The sequence below is a fragment of the Dendrobates tinctorius genome, unplaced genomic scaffold, assembly GCF_039654945.1.
Source record: "Dendrobates tinctorius isolate UK_male_01 unplaced genomic scaffold, ASM3965494v1 ptg000046l, whole genome shotgun sequence".
Lineage (NCBI taxonomy): Eukaryota > Metazoa > Chordata > Amphibia > Anura > Dendrobatidae > Dendrobates > Dendrobates tinctorius.
In genome coordinates, this window is record NW_027361714.1 from 7,536,859 (window position 1) to 7,562,023 (window position 25,165).

Consider the following 25,165-nt stretch of genomic DNA (forward strand, 5'->3'; position numbering starts at 1 on the left):
TGGATATCAGTCATGTGATGTAAGAATTGAAGTATTTTTCATTGTACTGTACAGCTATTTCTCTGCCGTATCAAAGGATCATGAATTGTCATGTGTTAAAGGAGCCCAGAGACACTCTTTGGCCCTGGGCCCACGAAAATCTGGAGCCAGCACTACCCCGCCCCACAACTTTAGCCAAATAACCCCCAGTTTTCAATGCCTAACTATTATTATAAAGTAAATTAAGGTTGACAAACTTAAGGAATAAGAATTGATGTTTTTGGCATTAAAATGGGCACTGTAGGTGCTGTGGGGATGTGACTCACTCAGGTGCAGCGGGAGACAATCAGGAGACAGGTTCTTCCAAAGTTCATAAGGTTTATTTCTGTCATAAACCATAAAACAGCGTGTCACCAAAAATAGCCTGTAGTTTAGGCAAACAAAACATAACCGTTCGTGGTTGCAGACTCAGACCGCGAGTCTCAGCACATGCTGGGAGGTGTAGTCCTCCCCACATACAGCTCCCTGGTTCAGGAGCAGGCCACATTATAAGGCTGTAGCCACACCCACGAACTCAGCAGCTGACTGGTCACCTGACTGTGACCTCACCACAGGTCCTTCAAATAACAACAATAATAATATCTGGTACGCTTTACCTATGCCTTACATTATGGACATAAGCCATTTATGAGACACATATCTCCCATCAATTACACGACCCTTAGCCCTGCCACATACCTCCCCCCTCTGCCTAAAGCCGTGGGGCTTGGCACTTTCACCTACCAGGCAAGGGATTCTGGAGAGGGCGTCGGCATTCCCATGTAGCTTCCCGGCCCTATGCTCTACATGGAAGCTGAAGTCTTGTAGGGCTAAGAACCAGCGGGTGACCCTAGCATTCTTGCCCTTTGTTTCCCTCATCCACCTGAGTGGGGCATGGTCGGATATTAACCTAAACTTCCGTCCCACCAGGTAGTACCGTAATGTGTCCACTGCCCATTTTATGGCCAAACACTCCTTCTCTACAACTGAGTAATTTCTCTCACAAGAAGTCAACTTCCTACTCAAGTAGAGAACAGGATGCTCCTCCCCACGTATCTCTTGGGAGAGGACTGCTCCTACCCTGACATCTGAGGCATCTGTTTGGAGGACAAATTCACGTTTAAAGTCTGGGGCCATCAAAACGGGTTGCTTACAAAGAGCTCCCTTCATTTCTTGGAAGGCTGACTCTGCTTCTTCGGACCAGCTGACCATCACTGACTTCGTCCCCTTAAGCAGATCAGTTAGAGGTGCAGCCATTGTGGCGAAGTTTGGGATGAACCTCCTGTAATATCCTACAATCCCCAGGAAAGATTTAACTTTCTTCTTTGACAGAGGTCTCGGTCATGTCTGAATTGCTTCCACTTTATTGATTTGGGGTTTGATCTCGCCACGCCCCACTACATATCCAAGGTACTTGGCTTCTTCTCTCCCCAAGGCACACTTCTTCGGGTTTATTGTAAACCCCGCCTCTCTTAGAGCATCAAACACTGCTTGGACCTTCTCCAGGTGAGTCTCCCAGTCCGGGGTAAAGATGACATATCATCTAGATATGCGGCAGCATATAGCTTATGAGGCGCAAGGATTCTATCCATCGCCCTCTGGAAGGTTGCTGGAGCTCCCTGTAGGCCAAACGGCATCCGGACATACTGGAAGCACCCGTCTGGTGTGGAGAATGCCGTCTTCTCCTTGGCTTCCTGTGCCATGGGAATCTGCCAATATCCCTTTGTCAGATCCAAAGTGGTTATGTATCTGGCCGGTCCAAGTCTCTCGATGAGCTCATCAACGCGTGGCATGGGATAAGCGTCGAACTTGGAGACCTCATTCAGCTTTCGGTAATCGTTGCAGAACCTCCATTCACCATCAGGTTTTGGGACCAGGACAATCGGGCTCGACCAGCCGCTCTTGGATTCCTCAATGACCACGAGCTTCAACATACGCTGCACCTCCTTGGAGATTACCTCTCGCCGGGCCTCAGGAATACGATAGGGTTTCACGTTCACCCGCACATGTGGCTCGGTCAGAATTTCGTGCTCCACCACCTTCGTGCACCCTGGCAACTCTGAGAACAGGTCGCGGTTTTTCTGGAGTAACTCCCGGCACTGCTGTTTCTGGGCCTTCGACAGAGTCTCCGCTATGGTAAAGGCTCCAACCTCCCCTTCTAGGTTGCCCAGCAAGCACGGAGTTACCGCTGGCTCTCTATCTTGCCATGGCTTGATAAGGTTAACATGGTAAACCTGGTATGGCTTCCGTCTTCCGGGTTGGTGGATCTTGTAGTTTACGTCTCCCAGCTTCTCCACCACCTCATATGGCCCTTGCCACTTGGCCAAGAACTTACTTTACACCGTCGGGATTAGCACGAGAACTCGGTCTCCCGGATTGAACTGCCTCACTCTGGCTGACCGGTTGTAGACCCTGGCCTGAGCCTCTTGTGCCTGGCGGAGATGTTCTTTAACAATGGGCATCACCTTCGCAACCCTCTGCTGCATCAGTGCCACATGCTCAATGACGCTTCTGTGGGGCGTGACTTCGGCTTCCCAGGTTTCCTTGGGTATATCTAGGAGACCTCGCGGATGCCGGCCGTACAGAAGCTCGAAGGGGGAGAACCCCATGGAGGCCTGGGGAACTTCACGGATAGAAAACAGTAAATACGGTAAGAGACAATCCCAGTCTCTACCATCTTCCTCTATGACTTTTCTCAGCATGCTCTTCAGTGTCTTGTTAAACCTCTCAGCAAGGCCATCTGACTGCGGATGGTACACTGAAGTCCTTAACAGGGAAATTTGCAAGACTCTGCACAATTCTCTCATCACCTTGCTCATAAAAGGTTTCCCCTGGTCGGTCAGGATCTCCTTCGGCAAACCCGTCCGGGAAAACACATGGACCAGCTCGCGGGCTATACTCTTCGCGGAGGAGTTTCTCAGGGGAATGGCCTCAGGATAGCGTGTGGCATAGTCCAGGATGACTAATATATACTGATGGCCCCGAGCTGATTTAACTAAGGGACCGACCAAGTCCATGGCAATTCTCTCAAATGGCACCTCAATAATGGGCAGTGGCACAAGAGGGTTCCGAAAATGAGATGTGGGGGCAGTTAACTGACATGTCGGGCAGGACCTGCAATAGTTTACTATTTCCCGGTGACACCCAGGCCAATAGAACCTCTGTACAATCCGTTCCTGGGTTTTTTCCACCCCCAGGTGTCCCCCCAAGATGTGTGAATGGGCCATGTCCAACACTTTTCGTCTATAGGGGGCTGGTACTATTAACTGCTCTGCCACCTCCTCCCTTATTTTCGTGACCCGGTACAACAATTCCCCACTCAACATAAAATGGGGAATCCTTGTGTCTGCTCCCGGCTCTTGTGCAACCCCATTAATGACGGTGACATTGTTAAAGGTTTCCCTTAGTGTGGGGTCCCTATGTTGGGCAGTCCCAAAATTCTCCCCGGCCACCCCTAACTCCGGGATGTCAGGTACAGGGGACCCTTCCTCTTCATCCCCAACAAGGACACATAATGGAAACTCGTCTGCGTCTGGTGGTGGCGATACCTCAGTGGGGTGGATTGGTTCCTTGCTCTGGCTAGCATACTCAGAACCCACCCCCCACAGATCCCAAAACAGACAGAAATCCCGGCCAATAATTATAGGATGCAACAGGTCTCGAACAACGCCAACTTCATGCGACTCGGTGCCATGCGCCGTTTCAATATTCACCCTAGCCATAGGGTAGTCCTTGGCATCGCCATGTATGCACCGAACACCAATCTTTTTACCCAGGAGTATGTTTAGAGGAAAATTGGCCCTCACAAGGGTCACCAAGCTCCCGGAGTCCAGAAGCGCCATTACTGCTCGACCGTTCACCTTCACGGGACATGCTTGTGGCCCCTTGTTAGGTAGCGAATTCACGCTGCAGGCTGGATATGCGTAGTATAAACTACGGCGTCCCATGCTGCAGTCCATCTGCTCGGTGGTCTGGGAACAATGGGCCGCTATATGTCCTGGCTCATGACACTTCCTGCAAATAACACCCGAGGGGACCTTGGGCACCGCCTCCCCCGCCCCTTTTGACCTTGGACGCACCACCCCTTTTTGTGACTCCGCCCCCTGCTGGGATCCCCAATACAGAATGGGCTGCTTCCCCAAGGAACCTTCCATCCCCTGGTATCTCTCGACCAGCCCAACCAGTTCATCAGCATTTTGGGGATCACCCTGGGCAACCCAAGTCTGTAGAGGTCTCGGCAGAGAATGCACAAACCGATCCATCACAACTCGCTCTACCATCTGTGCCGGGGAAGCCGACTCTGGCTGCAGCCATTTCTGAACCAGGTGCAACAGGTCAAACATTTGGGAGCGCGGGGGTTTGTCCCGGTGATAGGCCCAACGATGCACTCTCTGTGCCCTGGTAGTCATTGTTACCCCCAAGCGGGCGAGAATTTCCGCTTTTAATTTGGGATACTCTCTGGCATCTTGTACCGTCAGGTCAAAGTACGCCTTCTGGGGCTCCCCCGTTAGGTATGGGGCCAGTACCTCCGCCCACCGATCTGGCTGAAGTTTTTCCCTCTCAGCCACCCTTTCAAACACCGTCAGGAAGGCCTCAACATTATCCTCAGGGGTCATTTTTTGTAATGCGCGTCTTACCGCCTTCTCGACGTCGGTGGCATCAGCCCGACCTGGGGTTGGGGCGCTCGTCCTGCCCTCCTGGATGGCGGTTGCCAGAAGCTGCATCTGCTGCCGTTGTTCCTGCTGGCTCTGCTGGAACTGCTGCCGCTGCTCCTGCTGGCCTTGCTGGATCTGCTGTAACAACAGCTTGTTGGTTTCCTGCTGCAGTGCCTGGGACTGGACCAGGTGTTTCAGCAGGTCCTCCATGATTCCCGGCAGTGCTTGATGCCCCGCTGCAAACTTCACCCAGGACATGCAGCAACTGTCTCATGTCTCTGCTGGGACCGCTGCCCGCACGTGTACCACCAATTGTGGGGATGTGACTCACTCAGGTGCAGCGGGAGACAATCAGGAGACAGGTTCTTCCAAAGTTCATAAGGTTTATTTCTGTCATAAACCATAAAACAGCGTGTCACCAAAAATAGCTTGTAGTTTAGGCAAACAAAACATAACCGTTCGTGGTTGCAGACTCAGACCGCGAGTCTCAGCACATGCTGGGAGGTGTAGTCCTCCCCACATACAGCTCCCTGGTTCAGGAGTAGGCCACATTATAAGGCTGTAGCCACACCCACGAACTCAGCAGCTGACTGGTCACCTGACTGTGACCTCACCACAGGTCCTTCAAACAACAACAATAATAATATCTGGTACGCTTTACCTATGCCTTACATTATGGAGATAAGCCATTTATGAGACACATATCTCCCATCAATTACACGACCCTTAGCCCTGCCACAGTGTGTTTCCTGTCCTCCACTCACTGCCGACTTTTCTTCCCCATTGACTTACATTGGGTTTCGTGTTTCAGTCGGACTTCGACTTTTCATAATAATCGGCCGATTTCGTTCAACCCGACTTTTGCGAAAGTCGGGTTTCTTGAAACCCGACTCAACCCGAAAAAAGGCAAAGTCGCTCATCTCTATTAGTGGCCCATCTCCTAAACTCTGAGCAGTACTCCTCAGCGACCCGGGCTCCCTGTTTACACCTACGGATTCGAGATTCCACCTGGGCGATGCATCAGGATCCCCATAAACAAGCGCCAAAGCCGCAAAGAACTTGTCCACGGACTCTAAAGATGGAGAATTGTCCGGTAGGGAGAAGGCCCAGGATTGGGGATCCCCTTTAAGAAGGGACATAATGATTCCCACCCGTTGGTCTTCACTCCCTGATGAACGAGGGCGCAGCCTGAAATACAATTTACAGGCTTGTTGAAACACCAAGAATTGATCTCTCCCTCCAGAAAATCTGTCAGGGAGGGAAATCTTGGGTTCTGGCTGAGCCTGTCTCTGAACCAAGCCCCCAAAGCCCACCAACTGCTGCAGTTGCTGCACCAACTCACCGCGCAGCCCCCTAATCTCATCAGTAAGGGTCTGCAGCATTTGGGCAAAGCTCTGTCAGAGCTACAAGGAAATCCCTTATGACTCCTTTCACACCAGGCTAAGACAGTGCTGCAAGGAACGCTCTCCAGCTCCTTCCTCCACCAAGGATGGTTGAAATGAACACTATCACCAACACTGATTGCAACACCTGTGACTCTTTTATAGCAAAGCCAGCAATCACACCTGCATAATAATCATGTGCACGTAACGAAAGAAACTAGAGTGCAATGACACTCACCACCACCGTGGGTAAACTTAGAACAAACGACACCACAGTGCAATAATCCTAATGGCCACCGGGGGCAAAAACCAACCTTAAGCACAGCTTAGGAAAAAAAAAGGTTACCTGTGCTTTTATATGTCCTGATCCAGCATGGATCATGACACTGACTAAATACTTTTTTTCCCCGCTATATACAGAGCTCCTGTGTATAATGTCACTGGTGATCATTATATTACCTGTACAATGACACTATGCACAGAGCTCCTGTGTATGATGTCACTCGTTATCACTGTAATACCTTTACACTATATGCAGAGCTTCTGTGTATATGTAATTCATTTTCACAGTATTACCTGTACACTATATACAGTACAATGGAATATAAAAGTTTGGGCTCCCCTGGTCAAAATTACTGTTATTGTTATTGTGAGCAGTTAAGTAACTTGAAGACGAAATGATCTCTGAAAGGTCTAAAGTTAAAGATGTCAAAAAATATATTTATTTTCAATCTTTTACACTTTAAAAATGACAAAAAGAAAAATGGGCCGATGCAAAAGTTTGAGCACACCCTGCATGGTTAGTACCTAGTAGAACCCCTTTTAAAAGTATAGCAGCTTGTAAATGCTTTTTTCACCCAGACAAGAGTCTTTTGATTATTGTTTGAGTATAAAAGAAGGAAAGAAAGAGCAACATGTGCACATCAACCAAGACCACCACGGATAAAGGTTAGTCAAAGGCTCATTTTTAGTGGTTGAGCATCCAGGCACAACCCTGTGGTAAACATGTGAATCAATAAGGCTGTTGCTCCACCCACTGGATCCCCCACAGAATCCAGAATTTGTTGAAGAGGAAGGTTTCTTAGGGTATCGTCACACTTAGCGATGCACCAGCGATCCCGACAGCGATACGACCCGGTCAGGATCACTGGTGCATCGCTAAGTGGTCGCTAGTGAGCTGCCAAACAGGCAGATCTCACCAGCGACATAGCAGCGGTTGGCGGTCGTCACTTACTTGTCAGACGCGGCGATGAAGACGTCCTCCCGCCCGCGGCCACGCGTCGCTCGTCGGCGCCAGCAGGAAGTCCCTGACAAGAAACGGCCCAGGATGTTCTCGTGCGATCAGCGATAACCAGCGGGGGACCCGGTCGGAGGTAAGTATCACACATAGCGATATCACTAGCAATATCGCTGCTGCGTCACAAAATCGGTGACGCTTAAGCGATATCGCTAGCGATCTCGCTTAGTGTGACGGGCCCTTTATTGAGGTGATCTTACAACTCTGCCCATGAACGTCCAGTCCAGACCGAGAAAAGTAGGTTTTAAAATCTTTATTTGCTTTGCGTTTCTGAGCAGTTCCAGCTCCTTCTTCAGGCTAGCATATATCACGTGTGCTAGTTACAATAGTTATAAACAATGCAGTGATTATTAGTTAACAAAACAAATGCTAGACACAACAGTTGGTAATCCAATTATGCAAATGAACCTTGTTTTCACTTTTGGTCATCAGCAATTACCATAACACTGTATAACCATTACCTAACCTCTGACGAGGTGTACAAATTTCAAAAATTCATATGCAAGAACCATTAAAATTCCAAAGAAAGAATATATATTTAGACACTCATCATAAATAAAAAAAATAAAAAAATTACATTTTATTTTTGTTTTTGTTTTTTTTTTGTTTCTTTTTTTCCCTTCACTTAGATACAGATTCTTGTTTGAGGGATTTTCATCCCTTATTCCTTGGGAAATGCTTTCAGTTCTGTGAGATTCCTGGGTGGTCTTGCATGCATTGCTAGTTTGAGGTCTAGCCACAGATTTTCAATGATGTTCAGATCAGGGGACTGTGAGGGCCATTGTAAAACCTTCAGCTTGGCCTTTTGAGGTAGTCTATTGTGGATTTTGATGTGTATTTAGGATCATTATCCATTTATAGAAGCCATCCTTTATTCAACTTCAGTTTTTTTACATATAGTGTTATGTTTGCATCAAGAATTTGTTGAAATTTCATTGAATTCTTTCTTTCCTCTACCCGTGAAATGTTCCCCATGCCATTGACTGCGAAACAACCAGAAAGCATGATTGATCCACCCCCATGCCTAATGGTTGACGAGATGCTCTTTTCTAGAAATTCTGTAGACTTTTTCTCCACACATACCTTTGATCATTGTGGCAAACAAGTTCTAATTTAATCTCATTGGTCCACATGACTTGTTTTGAAAATGCATCAGGCTTGTTTAGATGTTCTTTTACACACTTCTGATGCTTAATTTTATGGTGAGTACACAGGAGAGGATTTTTTCTGATGACTCTTCCATGAAGGCAATATTTGTGCAGGTGTCTCTAAGCAGTAAAACAATGTACCACAACTTCAGAGTATTCTAAATCTTTCTGAAGGTCTTTTGCAGTCAAGTTGGGGTTCTGATTTGCCTCCCTAGCAATCCTATGAGCAACTCTCACGGAAATTATGCTCGGTCTTCCAGACCTTATTTTGACGTCCACTGTTCCTTTTAACTACAATTTCTTAATTACATTTTCAACTTAGGAATGGGCAACTTGAAAATGCTTTCCTATCTTCTTGCAGCCTTCTCCTGCTTTGTGGGCCTCCAGCATTTTCATTTTCAGAGTGCTAGGCAGCTGCTTAGAAGACCCTGGCTGCTGTTTTTTTGCCACAAGGTTAGAGGACTGTCAACAGCAATTCTAAGCTGAGGTTTTTATAAAGCTGGGAAATTTGCATCACCTGGCCTTTCCTAACGAGGATAGTGAGTGTCCAAACTTTTAGATGCCATTGTACTATATACAGAACGCCTGTGTATAATATCACTGGTGATGGTATTAGTGTTATTAGTATTGTGGTGTTTAACTCTCACGGAGAGTGTAGGAAAGATTAAGTGCAACACAAAGGAATAAGGGGAAGAGAGACCAATACTAAGGAAGCGGGGAGTGAAGACCCTTAGGAAGTTCTAAAGTCACCCTGTCTGCCCTAAGTGTCCCTATATAGGTTCTGCACCTATCACCAAGCAGGATACCTAATTCCTGCCTGACCCTAGCAGAAAGCCCTGCTTAGGGAAGGCTGATCCCCACTATAACTAAAGACAGATGGAATACAGAAACAAGGGGGACACTTAGCTTGAGTAGACTCAGAAAGAAACACAGACATCCTCGAAGCATCAAAGAGGAGAATAGCTGACTGCTATAGCTGCAAACCTCAACAGGGAAAATTGAATTATCATCAGCAACTCTCAGCAGCAAACTGGGAGTTATAAACACCCCGATCCAGGTGTGCCAACTAAAGACGGAGGAAGGGTGCCACTGGGTCTTAGAGTCAGAAGGACCAAAAAGAAGTCTGCAAAGCAAACTGCTGAGACCTTCTACAGTCAGATGCAGAGCAACGGTCTGCAGCCTGTAACACACCCGTGACAATACCCACTTCAACGAGTGGCCTCCAAACACTCAGGACCAGGTTTCTCAGGATAAGAGGAGTGGAATGAATGAACTAGCCTGGGAGCGTTCCCCTCTGATGCTGAAACCCACATCCTTTCCTTTGGACCATAACCCTTCCAATGCACCAAGTACTGTAGGAAACGACGTTGGAGGCGAGAATCTACAATCCTCGAAATATGAAACTCTAGGTTTCCATCTACTATTATTGGGGGTGGCGGTGGGGTGAGGGCTCAAGAGGTTCTACATATCTCTTGAGCCAAGACCTGTGAAAAACATTGTAGATCTTAAGAGCCTGAGGTAGCTGTGTTAAGGGCTGGAGGAACACACCAAATAATAAGATGGTGTTTAGGTGCGTTCGCAGCCCGGGGTCCACCGTGCAGAGGTGTTAACTGCTGCTCGGTAATGGCGGACGCGATATGGCGGTGCAATAACGGCACACACGGGGTTAACCTCACCCAAGGTGTAACGAGGCGAACTCTTATGACTTAGAGCCGCACTACCGCGAATAATAGATGCCGTAGCCTGTTTTCGCTCACAGAGCTCGGCAGAGTAAGCGCTAGCGTAACGTCATAGAACTCAGCCCTTAGACAGCAGGACTGAAGTCCCTCTAGACCGCTAGTGCCCGACACCGCGACTGCGATACCAACAGGGATCAAATAAATGGCGTGTGCAAGTGTGCAGACGGCCGGTATGCACTGTGGCCTACAGGCAAGCCACTAGCAGGCGCTGACTCAGTCTCTAAACCCTAACAACAGACGTATCAAAGGGTAGGGGTTTCATAATGAGTCAGACACCAGATACATGCATCCATCATCATACACACCAAACTATTTGAGTCTATCTTAGCGCATGGCCGAGCGGCCATGCGAACCTTTTATAGCCGCAGGCGTCCGTGATCCTCCTTGCTTCTCAGATGGGCCAATCCGAACACGAGCAGGACCTGAGCACATGACCTTTGATCTCCAATGGGAGATCACTCCACAGGCATGCTCAGTGGCCCGACATGAGGACTTAGTCCCTGGAGGATCTTGCTGCTGAGCAGCATGCGTTGCCAAAGCTGAACCAGGAGTGGCAGCAGCAAGCAAACCCACGGAGCTGGTCTGGACAGAGCGCCGGAACCGACGAGTTTGCTGAGCAAGCTCCTCTGCGGCTGGGGAGGAATGGGAGACCGTCGGAGGCAAGGCTCGGGATTCCCGCTGTGCAGCGCCGGAAATCCGACGCCTAACAAGCTGAAGACAAGACGCTGCTGGACCAATTATGGTGGTTATCCTATAGTAACCTATGAAACTAGGTACCAACTTCCAGGAAGGAACCCTCAACCTGAAGTTCCCGGCAGACAACCACACAAAATCATTCACATTCAGGTCCAGACCTGGCATGCGTTTACTGGCAATCATACTTTTATACCTGTCTCCCCTGACCTTGTTAGGAACAGGTAGTGGCAAAACAGGACCAGATGGATGGGTATGCGGTACTTTAGAATGTGCACAAACACTGCAAACAGACAACGGTTCAACCACATCCCAATGCAAACCCAGCCACCAAAAACGTTGAAAAAGCAGGTCTGTAGTTGTCTTACCACCTGGTTGACCAATACAGAGATATGACATTCTCTAGTTACTTTGCTCCTGGAAGGGCAGGAGGAAGGGGTGTCCCCCTGAGCCTCCAACACCTCACCCTCCAGGTCATGGTACAAGGTTGAGATGCCTACCCCGTTTTGCAAAAATGTGGCAGGGCCCTCAAATCGAGAAAAAAATGGCGGCAAAGTCCCCATAGATACTGCAGAAAGGGAAATGTTTAGGCAGTTACCATGAAAGTAACTTTACAATGGACTTTACAATCTCTCTGGAGTGCCAATCCACAGTTGGACTATGCTTCACCAGCCAGGGCAAACCAAGAACCATTGGAGTGTGGAGACCCTTCAGGACATAATAAGGGATTATTTCATAATGCAAAGACCCCACCTTCAGTCTTATGTTGTGAACACTTTTTGTCACTTTTCTCTGTGCAAGTGGTGCTGAGTCGGTGGCGCAAATAGGAATAGGTTTAGACAAGGTAGAGCAGACAATACCATGAGTTGTAGCAAACTCAGCATCCACCATACTGACTCCAGCTCCACTCTCCACAAACAGAATTTTTTTCAGACCTGCTTTCTAGCACCACCTCTGCTGTCAGGACAAACCGAAAAACTGCAGGCTAAAGACAAACACACCAGTTGACAATCAAGCACCAGGCTCCTAAGGGTTAATCAAGTCTTTTTTATCTTTGGAATTATAGGACAAGCCCCAATAAAATGTCCCTTCCAGCCACAAACAAAAAACATCTTTTTTTTTTACCAGAAGCCGGTGGAAAAATATGACTTGAACGCACCTTCAACACCGGGTTATTGTTCCAGAAAGAGGGCTTAGAAGGAGGTGTTCTTACTCATCTGTCTAATAGGTATCTATCCACCCAAATAGCCAAGCACATGGCAGCCTCCAGTGACACAGGTGTCTCATATGCTGCCAATGCGTCCTTTAACCTTTTAGTGAGACCTTGAAGGAATTGGCTTCTGAGAGCCGGGTCATTCCATTTACCATCAGTTGACCACCTGCGGAATTCAGAGCTATACGTCTCCACTGAACAATTCCCTTGCTGAATGCAACACAATCTGGACTCAGCCAAGGAAATATGGTCAGGATCATCAAAGATAAGGGCCCTGAAAAACTCTTCCACAGACTGGAAACACATAGAATCCTGTGGCAGAGAAAAAGCCCAGGACTGAGGTTCCCCCTGCAACAGTGAAATAATAATTCCTACTCATTGCTCCTCATCTCCAGAGGAGTAACAACAAAGTACAAAATACAATTTGCATGCCTCCTTAAACAGAAAAAATCTGTCTCTACCCCAAGAAAACTTGTCCATGAGGGCAATTTTGGATTCAAGTTGGACCTGCCTACCGACAGAGTCCTCCACAATAGGAGCCTGCAGCCGCTGCCGTTGCTGCTGAACCTCACAACTAAGGTCAGTCACCTCCAGTGCCAAGCTCTGCAGCTGCTCCGACAGCTTAGAAATGGGATCCATTAATCCAGCAAAAGAAAAAACCCACACTGAAAAAACACACCCTAAAAAAGTGTCAGTTTTCTTTTCTTTTACAAACGTGAACACTGTAGGAAAGACTAAGTGCAACACAAAGAGATAAGCAGAAGGGAGCCCAATACTAGGGAAGCGGGGAGCTGAAACCCCTAGGCAGATCTAACGTCACCCTCTCTGCCCTAAGCATCTCTATATAGATCCAGAGTGAGGGTCTGCAGCCTCAGACACACCCGTGACATTAATAATGATCAGTTTTGTAGGTATACTGTCACTATGTGGTGGTAATATTTGGTCTGGTCATTGTGTGGCTGTATTTGTCCCTTATATGTGGTATTATTTAGTCACTATGTGGGGGTAATACCTGGAGTGGTCATGGTGTGGTGGAATTTCTCCCTTGTATGTGGTACTATTCGGACACTATGTGGTGGTAATACATGGTCTGGTCATGGTGTGGTGGTATTCTCCCTTGTATGGGGTACTATTCATTTACTATGTGGTGGTAAAATGTGGTATTTCGGGCAATTTTGATCTGTGGTTGCTGATGCCAGAAATTAGGTTCAGTAGACAATTTAGATAACAGATGAACAGGTGGTCAGTCTTTCCAATTTGAGCTGGGTTCCTTTAGTACTAATTTTCAAAACTTGTTGAAAAAGCCTTAGATGCTATACATCATACAAAGATGTGACTAACAGTTTGATTGGAACACATGTGCTGGACAGGAGGCAATGAGACTATAAATTGTGATTGAAGAAAATGTGTGTGATGTGTGTGAAAATGGGTGTAGCTAGCAAAATGGGTGTAGCATTCAAAGGGTGAGGTTTTAAAATGAGCGTGATTTACTAACACAAACAGGGAGCCTGTTGTTAAAAATTTGAATCTCACCACTGTGCAGGTGAATTGTGTTCCAAATCTTCCAAGGAGCCTTGCTGAAAATCGTAGCTACAAGGAGGGAATTAAAGAAGTTGTCCACTAATTGGACAACTTTTTCATAAACCCATCGTTTAGTTGCAATAAAATAATAAAGCCTATACTCATCGCCTGTGTCAGCACCAGTTCTCCCGGGGTTTCCATTATGTTGTTGTGACAAATGACGCCAGTGCACAATCATCGCTGGCGTCACCGTCCCCGCCTTCGGACAATTCGAACATGAAGAGGAAGTCCGAGATCAACTGCAGCGGGACTTCCTTATCATGTTCAATTTGTACAAAGGTGGAGACAGTGATGCCAGCGCTGATTGAGTGCCAGTGTCACGTGTTGCAACACCAGACAAGCGCCCGAGGAGAGCGAGTGCTGACACCGTTGGAACAGTGACGACATGGGAGGTGAGTGTAAGCTTTATTATTTTATCGGTGGCCAAACATTTTAGCCACCAGCTATCAGATCAGTCATAGAGGCGTGCCAGAGCAGCTTCAATAACCGAGAGTGATGGCTGTAAATGCGGTAGGGACCGGGCTTGGGGGGGGCCTTGCTTACCCTGTTCGGACGCCGCAGACACCAGGCATCTCAAGGACGAGGCGGAGACAGTTTTCACGTGTAACAGTTCCGGATTTATTCACCAAACATGCACTGCAGCTTCTTCACACTGTCTCCAGGCCCGGGTGCCTGCACCTTCGTTCCAGTCACAGTAACGCACCTCGCGGATCTTTCACTGGGGGCTGTCCTAGACCAATCTACCCCCAGCGCTTCACCTGTCCGAGGTCGTCGTCCAATCGGTACCCCCGGGGCCTCACTTGTCCTGCGGTACGTCACCTCGCCTTTCCTGCGGTTCGTCGGGTCAGGGCCACCCCCTGACTGTCTCTTCTCTGTCCGTCCCCTGGCCGAGCTCTTCTCTCTTCCCTGTCTTCTTCTGAGCTCCTCCCGCGACTAACCTAACCTCGAGCCCCGCCTTCTTCTATTTATCCCCTCTCCCACAGGGGAATTCCCCTCCCAGGCTCCTAACTCCCCGCCCCCCCATGACTAAGCATATCCTGAGCCATAAGCTGATGTATAGTCCTGTACTACTCTCCCCTGCCATCTTGTGGTCACTTCTCAGTACTACACCCTCTTATCCTGCCTTTCCTAGCTGTCACCCTTCTGTCCTGTCAATCTCCGTCTCTGGTGTACAACACGTCCCCTCCTACTGCCAGTCACATCTGTCCGTCAAGTCACCTTCCCCACACTCCTCCTCCCTTTGTCCATTGTTGTCCCGACAATCGTACTCCCTACCTACGTTGTTCTGAATCTTATCCACAGTCTGTTGTCGGACCGGTCGTTGGCCGCACCCGCCACCCACGGGGGCCGAACTAAACCGGGAGCACCATGCTCCGAGCAGTCTACTGCTACTCGCCAGTGCGCACGCCACATGACAACTTCTTTCGGGTTGGCGAGGTCCACCCGGACTACTCTACGGCGTGAACCTCCCATTGCTCTCCCACTCTTCCACTACCTTCAGTTGTCCGGAGCGCTATGACCGAGGCCTTTCGCCTACCAGGCCATCGACACCCGCTCATCCTTTTGGGGTGTCCGTGGTGTTGGGGACCAGACTGGTGGACCACTGTCTGGCTCAATGTTCCTCGTTTCTTCGTCTTCCACTTAAAAGAGTCATGGTCGGCGTATTCGTCACCTCTACCTCGTACCCGGAACCTGTTACATACACATTTTTTGTTATACACACTATTCACTAAATCAACTCTTAACATACTATTATCGTTACTTTAACCCCTTAGCGACAGAGCCAGTATGCAGCTTAATGACCAGGCCAATTTTTACAATTCTGACCAGTGTCCCTTTATGAGGTTATAACTCTGGAACGCTTTAATGGATCCCGCTGATTCTAAGACTGTTTTTTCGTGACATATTGTACATCATGTTAGTGGTAAAATTTCTTCGATAAGTCTTGTGTTTATTTATGAAAAAAACGGAAATATGGCGAAAATTTTGAAAATTTTGCAATTTTAAAACTTTAAATTTGTATGCCCTCAAATCAGAGAGATGTGTCAGACAAATTTCTTAATAAATAACATTTCCCACATGTCTACTTTACATCAGCACAATTTTGGAAGCAAAATTTTTTTTCGTTAGGAAGTTATAAGGGTTAAAAGTTGACCAGCGATTTCTCATTTTTACAACAAAATTTACAAAACCATTTTTTTTAGGGACCACATCATATTTAAAGTCATTTTGAGGGGTGTACATGACAGAAAATACCCAAAAGTGGCACCATTCTAAACACTAGACCCCTCAAGGTGCTCAAAACCACAAGAAGTTTATTAACCCTTTAAGTGCTTCACAGGAACTAAAGCAATGTGGAAGGAAAAAATTAACATTTAACTTTTTTTTGCAAAAAATTTATTTCAGAACCAATTTTTTTTATTTTCACAAGTGTTAAAAGAGAAAATCAACCACAAAATTTGTTGTACAATTTCTCCTGAATACGCTGATACCCTATATGTGGGGGTAAACCACTTTTTCAGCACACGGCAGAGCTCGCAAGGGATGGAGCGCCGTTTGACTTTTTCAACGCAGAATTGGCTGGAATTGAGATCGGATGCCATGTTGCGTTCGGAGAGCCCTTAATGTGCCTAAACAGTTGAAACCTCCAACAAGTGACCCCATTTTGGAAACTAGACCCATTAAGGAACTTATCTAGATGTGTGGTGAGCACTTTGAACCCCCAAGGGCTTCACAGAAGTTTATAACGTAGAGCCGTGAAAATAAGAAATCTATTTTTTTCCACAAAAATGATCTTTTCGCCCCCAAATTTTTATTTTTTACGAGGGTAACAGGAGAAATCATACCCGCAAAGTTGTTATGCGATTTGTCCTGAGTACGCCGATACCCCATATGTGGGGGGGAACCACTGTTTGTGCGCATGGGAGAGCTCGGAAGGGAAGGAGTGCGATTTTGGAATGCAGACTTTGATGGAATGGTCTGCGGGCATCATGTTGCGCTTGCAGAGCCCCTGATGGGCCTAAACAGTGGAAACCTCCCACAAGTGATCCCATTTTTGAAACTAGACCCATTAAGGAACTTATCTAGATGTGTGTTGAGCACTTTGAACCTTCAAGTGCTTCACAGAAGTTTATAACGTAGAGCCGTGAAAATAAAAAATCCATTTTTTTTCCACAAAAATGATCTTTTCGCCCCAAAATTTTTATTTTTACAAGGGTAACAGGAGAAATCATACCCACACAGTTGTTATGCGATTTGTCCTGAGTACGCCGATACCCCATATGTGGGGGGAACCACTGTTTGGGCCCTTGGGAGAGCTCGGAAGGGAAGGAGTGCCATTTTGGAATGCAGACTTTGATGGAATGGTCTGCGGGCATCATGTTGCGCTTGCAGAGCCCCTGATGGGCCTAAACAGTGGAAACCCCCCACAAGTGACCCCATTTTGGAAACTAGACCCATTAAGGAACTTATCTAGATGTGTGGTGAGCACTTTGAACCTTCAAGTGCTTCACAGAAGTTTATAACGTAGAGCCGTGAAAATAAAAAATCCTTTTTTTTCCCACAAAAATGATCTTTTCGCCCCCAAATTTTTATTTTTACAAGGGTAACAGGAGAAATCATACCCGCACAGTTGTTATGCGATTTGTCCTGAGTATGCCGATACCCCATATGTGGGGGGGAACCACTGTTTGGGCGCATGGGAGAGCTTGGAAGGGAAGGAGCGCCGTTTGACTTTTTCAACGCAGAATTGGCTGGAATTGAGATCGGATGCCATGTTGCGTTCGGAGAGCCCTTATTGTGCCTAAACAGTTGAAACCTCCAACAAGTGACCCCATTTTGGAAACTAGACCCATTAAGGAACTTATCTAGATGTGTGGTGAGCACTTTGAACACCCAAGGGCTTCACAGAAGTTTATAACGTAGAGCTGTGAAAATAAGAAATCTATTTTTTTCCACAAAAATGATCTTTTCGCCCCCAAATTTTTATTTTTTACAAGGGTAACAGGAGAAATCATACCCGCAAAGTTGTTATGCGATTTGTCCTGAGTACGCCGATACCCCATATGTGGGGGGGAACCACTGTTTGGGCGCATGGGAGAGCTCGGAAGGGAAGGAGTGCGATTTTGGAATGCAGACTTTGATGGAATGGTCTGCAGGCATCATGTTGCGCTTGCAGAGCCCCTGATGGGCCTAAACAGTGGAAACCTCCCACAAGTGATCCCATTTTGGAAACTAGACCCATTAAGGAACTTATCTAGATGTGTGGTGAGCACTTTGAACCTTCAAGTGCTTCACAGAAGTTTATAACATAGAGCCGTGAAAATAAAAAATCCATTTTTTTTCCACAAAAATGATATTTTCGCCCCCAAATTTTTATTTTTACAAGGGTAACAGGAGAAATCATACCCACACAGTTGTTATGCGATTTGTCCTGAGTACGCCGATACCCCATATGTGGGGGGAACCACTGTTTGGGCGCTTGGGAGAGCTCGGAAGGGAAGGAGTGCCATTTTGGAATGCAGACTTTGATGGAATGGTCTGCGGGCATCATGTTGTGCTTGCAGAGCCCCTGATGGGCCTAAACAGTGGAAACCCCCCACAAGTGACCCCATTTTGGAAATTAGACCCCCTAAGGAACTTATCTAGATATGTGGTGAGCACTTTGAACCCCCAAGCGCTTCACAAAAGTTTATAAACGCAGAGCCGTGAAAATAAAAAGTCTTTTTTTATTTCCACAAAAGTGATTTTTTAGACCCCCAAAGTTGGCAAATAGTGGAAACCCCTCAATTCTTGCTCCAACCCTAACCCCAACACACCCCTAACCCTAATCCCAACCCTAACCCTAATCCCAACCCTAATCCCTAATCCTAATTCTAACCCTAATTCTAGTTCGCCCTAACCCTAATTCTAACCCTAGTCGTGACCCGAGCCCTAACCCTAGCCCAGCCCTAGCCCTAGTACAACCCTAACCCTAACCCTAGCCTAACCCTAGCCCAACCCTAGCCCAACCCTAGCCCAACCCTAACCCTAGCCCAACCCTAACCCTAGCCCAACCCTAACCCTAACCCTAGCCCAACCCTAACCCTAACAATAGCCCTAACCCTACCCTAGCCCTAACCCTAGCCCAAACCCTAGCCCTAACCCTAACCCTAACCCTAGCCCTAACCCTACCCTAACCCTAACCCTAACCCTAATGGAAAACTGAAAAAAAAAATATTTTCTTTATTTCATTATATTGGCCTATATAAGGGAGTGATAAACGGGGGGGTTATGTACTTTTTTTTTTTTTTTTTATCACTATGATTGTTTATCATATTGGTCAAAATAATGAATGGAATCTGCCAGCCGGAGCCGGCAGATTCCCGGCGGGCGCACAGCGCATGCGCCCGCCATTTTCAAGATGGCGGCGCCCATCGAAGGACGCCGGCGGGACGTGGGACCACCGGGAGGGGACGGAGGGCCACGGAGAGGTACCGGGGGGATCGGGGACCCTATTTCTCTCTCCTCTGATGTGCGATCACATCAGAGGAGAGAGAAATTAAATGTAAAATCGCGGCTTTTTTTTTGCGGTCGCTGTTATAGGGTTAATAACGGCGATCGCAAAAGCGGGGGTCGGTAAAAAACAACCGATTCATGTTCTCTGGGGTCTCGGCTACCCCTGGCAGCCGAGACCCCGGAGAAAATCCGACACTGGGGGGCACTATTCACTTAAATCACAGCGCCGTAAATTAACGGCGCTGTGGTTTTAGTACCCTTAATTACCGCCGTTAAAAGGCGTATCGGCGGTCGTTAAGGGGTTAATAACCATGGGAGTTACTCAACCGGAGTAACCCCTTTTTCTCTTTTTTTTTCCAAACACGTTAACATATTTTTAACACAATATTCCCCGCACAGCATTTTTGAAACAAGTACTCCCCCTCCCTTTAACAGTAGTACTCCCTTTTACGCATCCCCGCTATGTAAGGAAAAACAAACAGCCATATAAAAAAACATTTTCTTTCAACCTGGACGAAAACTGTCCTCGTGGTGTGCACAACGGGGCAGCGAAGTCCCGACAGTCCAAGCCATCTCCTGGTGGCCGGTAGCAAGGGGCCCCACAGCCGTGGAGCTCCCAGGATGCAGGGAGTGTCTTTAGGGGTCCTTTTTATGGGGGCTCGTGAGCTTTGGGTTCAGCGATTACGGCTACCGCGTAGTAGCCGCGGGGACAGTATTACTTGTAGTATGACACCAAGTCCCCCTCTCGCAACGCTCGGCCGTGACGAATGAGGTCATGTTGATATACACCTTCCGGCCGGTTGCGAGGTCTCGGATGAACCCGTATCCTTTAGCCAAGATAGTATATAAAGTACGAGCCGTCCCATAGATCGTGCCACCACCATGCCAGCCTCCCCCCTCTCATGGAGCAGGTTCCAGACCTCCTGCTCCCTGGCCATTTTCTTCCGGATGACCTCCGCGACCCAGACGGAGGGTCCGGTGTAGGCCCCGGAGTCTGGAGGGCGGGACTCCGACAGGGTTGAGAGCGGGACAGAGGCGGCCGTAGATGGTGGTGGCTCAGCAGCCGCTGGAGCCGGGCGGCGGGTAGGAGCAGCCGCAGTTCCTGATAGATAGGCTGCAGAGCCCAACAAGCAGGCCGAGGCCGACTCCGGTGGTGTCGCAGATGCGGACGCGGGGCAGGCCGCAACCGGAGATGCAGACGGGGCCAGGGTAGCTGCCGGCTTCATGGACGGGGCTGCTGCAGGCAGGGGGAACGCAGCAGCATCGGCCGCGGGCTGGCTCCGCACCAGCGCCACCGGATGTGGCACCGCGGGCGGAGTGGTTCGGGGATGTGACGGTTCCCGCGTCAGCGACACCGGACATGCAGAGCCCTCCGTGGCCGGGCTTCCAGGAGCACAGGAGGCCGCGAGCTGCGGCCGAGTGGTGGGGGCCGCTTGCGGAGCCGCCAGCAGGGTCGGGGGAACTCTCACCTTCCCCGGCGCCGCGGCCTCCGACATGTCATCCCGCGGCTCCTCCCGCAGCCTCCGTTCTTCACCCCTCCATCCGGCAGGGCTAGCCTCCAGGTTCGGGGATCCCGCGGGGTGGCTCCCCGGTGTTGTCTTCGGCGGCCGCTCCCGCATCCGCCCGAGGTCCGGATGACTGTCTGTGACTTCAAGAAACAGGTCTCCCAGCAAGACTCGATCTCCCAACGCCATCGCCACTCCAGGCATCCGAGTCCACGGCAACTGCAGCGTCGCATCCCGTCCGGTGGGCAACAATCGAATGGCGCCAAGCAGCCGCAGCCGGCAATCTCTCCCAGGCCACTCCCGCTCCTGTTTGGGGCCATGGCTGACTTCTCCACCCAGCTGCCTGGGTCCAGTATGAGGGGGCGGCGGTCTCCAGACACACACCGCTCCCCCCAGGGGTACGTTGGAGGGGGCCCCAGTCCATCCAGAACAATTGCAAATGCCCAGGCCTCTCCCCGGCATTGGAGTACCACCGCCATCTTGGACGGAATCTGGTGCCGCCCCAGATCCTCTGTTGGCAAAGCAGATCCGAAACAGCATCCCTAATTTGTAATCCACAGGTCAGCGATTTGTAATCCACAGGTGTTTGTAATCCACAGGCACTTGTAATCCACAGAGAAACAGTCCACGTCCTTCTAGGTTCTTCAAACGCAGGCCTGCCGCAGAAGGTGTCGTATTAGCGGCGGCGATCCTGCTGACTACGCCAAATGTGGTAGGGACTGGGCTTGGGGGGGCCTTGCTTACCCTGTTCGGACGCCGCAGACACCAGGCGACTCAAGGACGAGGCGGAGACAGATTTCACGTGTAACAGTTCCGGATTTATTCATCGTCCTCCTGACGACCACCAAACACGCAACGCAGCTTCTTCATTCTGTCTCCAGGCCCGGGTGCTTGCACCTTCATTCCAGTCACAGTAACACACCTCATGGATCTTTCACTGGGGGCTGTCCTAAACCAATCTACCTCCAGCGCTTCACCTGTCTGAGGTCGTCATCCAATCGGTACCCCCGGGGCCTCACTTGTCCGTCGGGTCAGGGCCACACCCTTGACTGTGTCTTCTCTGTCTGTCCCCTGGCCGAGCTCTTCTCTCTTGCCTGTCTTCTTCTGAGCTCCTCCCGGGACTAACCTAACCTCGAGCCCCATCTTCTTCTATTTATCCCCTCTCCCACAGGGGAATTCCCCTCCCAGGCTCCTATCTTCCCGCCCCCCCATGACTAAGCATATCCTTAGCCATAAGCTGATGTATAGTCCTGCACTACTCTCCCCTGCCATCTTGTGGTCACTTCTCAGTACTACACCCTCCTATCCTGCCATTCCTAGCTGTCACCCTTCTGTCCTGTCAATCTCCGTCTCTGGTGTACAAACTATCCCCTCCTACTGCCAGTCACGTCTGTCCGTCAAGTCACCTTCCCCACATGAGCAAGCCCAAGAAGTGCCAGGGTGTTTTTTAAACTCTCTGTGATATTTCAGTTTTTATTTAATAAATTTGCAAAAATTTCTACATTTCTGTTTTTTCAGTCAATATGGGGTGCAGAGTGTACATTAATGAGAAAAAAATGAACTTTTTTGCATTTACCAAATGGCTGCAATGCAACAAAGAGTGAAAAATTTAAAGGGGTCTGAATACTTTCTTTCCGAACCCATTGTAGAAGACCGGAATAGTGATGCTGATGATGGCATCGTCAGTGCTAACTAACTTTATAGCCATTTCAAAGCTGTGCTAAATGAGTGATTTGCACCACAACTGTACTTCAGTAGCCCAGGCTATGCAAAGGACATACTGCATCAGGGATCATTGCTGCAACACTTGGAGAGTGGAATTCCACAGTGTTGGCACATCGCAAATAACACGGTTCACCGCTAAGAACAAAGACCTCTATAGCAACCCTGCTTTCTGCATAGAGCATCCAGGCCAGGATAGTGGTGGAGAAATTGCTGTACCACCAGGTTGAGGATGTGAGTCTTGCAAGGCACGTGCATGAGGTTGCCCCAGCGTGTAGGGCTACCACCAGGTTCGCACAGTTATCGCAAAAAGCCTTCCCTGCCTCCAGGTTCAGTGGAGACAGCCGTTGCTCAAACTCAGTCTGGATAGCTGTCCACAGCTCTTGAGATGTGTGTCTGCCATCTCCAAGCCATATTAGTTTAAACACTGCCTGATTGTGGTGAGCCCTGGCTGTACAATACGGAGGTGGGGGGTTTCTCTCTGCACTGTTGGAACACGTGTCTCATTAAGGGAGAGGTTGAGGGCACAGCTGTAGTCACTAGAAGAGGTGGAGGAGGCAGAAGAGGTGGAGGAAGTGTTAGATACAGAGGTTTGTCCTGCGAGCCTTGGGGATTCTAATACTTGGTGTCTAGTGACAGCTTGGTGTCCAGTGGTTTAGTTCACAATCCCTTGTTGTGTAGTGGTTTAGTTCTCCAACCCTAGGTGTTTAGTAGTTTAGTTCTCCAACCCCATCCCTGTTGTCTAGTAGTTTACTTCTCCATCTTTTGATGCATAATGGTTTACCTATCCAACCCTTGGTGTTTAGGGGTTTAATTCTTCAAACCCTGTTGTCCTAACAAACAGGCAACCCCCACATATATTCAGGCTGTCTAGTAGCCGCAAATCATGCAGCTACGGTGACAGAAACTAACTCTCCGAGCACACCCAAATACTCAGAGATCACCCGAGCATGCTCGGGAAATCTCAAGTAACGAGTATATTCGCTCATCATTAGTCAGTGGTGAAATGCTTCCTGGCAGACATAAATTTTTTTCAATGAACGGGTGATGTTGTCTGTGACATGCTGATATGGAGCAGGAACAGCTTTCTTAGAGAAATAATGGCAACTGGACAAATGGTACTGGGAGACTACCTCGGCCCTCAGCTTTCGGAAAGCGTCTGTATAGGCGAAAAAGCGGCATTTCTGTTGCCAACAGATATGAGATGGTGAAGTTCAAGGTCTTACATTTTGCCATGTGTAGGAGGAAATATTCTTTTATGTGACCACAACTGTAGGATCAAGGACTGGCTGCTGTGCTGAGAGCGGGTGGAGTAGAGTGAACATAGCAAACTGCTGGACTGTGGATGAGGTGACGATGAAGACATTATGACATTATGATTGACTGAGAAAGATGCGATGTGCTTAATGTCTGAGATCTGTCAAAAACAACAGGCATGTCCACTTCCATAAAAGCTGATGGGCTTCACTCACCCCGACTGTAGCGGGTAGACAAGTGGAGGTTCCGTGGCCGGAAACCTATGTGAGAACACTTGACAAAGTAACAAAAAAGGAAGAAGCAGCAGATACAGTTGAGAGGGGTCCAGTGGCTGGCGAGGTCTACTAGGCCACATTTTAGGATTGTGAGATTCCCAGACTAATGCATGTTGATCACCCAGGTGACGGTTCATGCATATAGCAGTCTAATTATTGTAATTTTTGCCTCTACTGAGTCTTTTTTTTACAAAGTTGGCAGATAACCTATGTGATACCATAGTTTGCATGAGTGACACCGTCCATGCAAACCTAGCACATACGCGCCACTCATTACAGCAGCGTCACTGCGTCTCCTGGCTTCAGAGGCATGCACTGCATATGGCCGAAGCTATCTTCTAAACTTACGGACATGCGAAAGACAATGTGAAGATGTGAAGACTATGTGTACCTCCAGTGATTTACAAGAGGATTCTTATAAAAGATAATACTTAGCACATAATATTAATTATTCTCATTCTATATATTAAACAGAGTACTAATGAGACTACAAACTTGACAATGTTATATTGGACTACTGCTTTGTGCATAATTAGCACTTAAGTATTCTGTACCATGTATTTTAACGAAGTGATGTACTTTGTCCTTTTTGCTGTAGCTGTTCATCTACAGTATCTAGTTGCAAGTTCCATAGTGCATCATCAATTTACAAATGCAAATACCCACAGCACTGATTCCGCGGAAGCATCTTATATAAAGTACATGCTGTAGGATGATTTGGTTGTACAAATAAATGAGGCAAATATTTGGAACAGAAATTATTTGCCTTTATACTTACCTTGGACACTTTATCATGAGTCCTTACATGATCTGTAGATTAAAGGTAACCTGTCACCTGGTTTGACCACTGTAAGATGTTGCAACTGCCTTTCAGGGCTTATCTACAGTCCAGTGCGGTCCGGTTCGATGGGTGTCGCAGGTCCGGGTCTGGTGCTATCTTCTTGTGATGCCGCCCTCCTGCTTGCTTCATCAATCCCCGGCATCGCGCTCCTGCGCAAGCGTACTTCTCTGCCCTGTTGAGGGCAAAGTACTGCAGTGCGCAGGTGGCGGGAAAGGTCAGAGAGCTCCAGCGCCTGCGCAATACAGTACTGCCCCCAGGTGAGTATAATAAAAGTTATATTTCTTATCTTTCAGGTTGGACCGGGGCTTACCTACAGCATTATAGAATGCTGTAGATAAGCTCT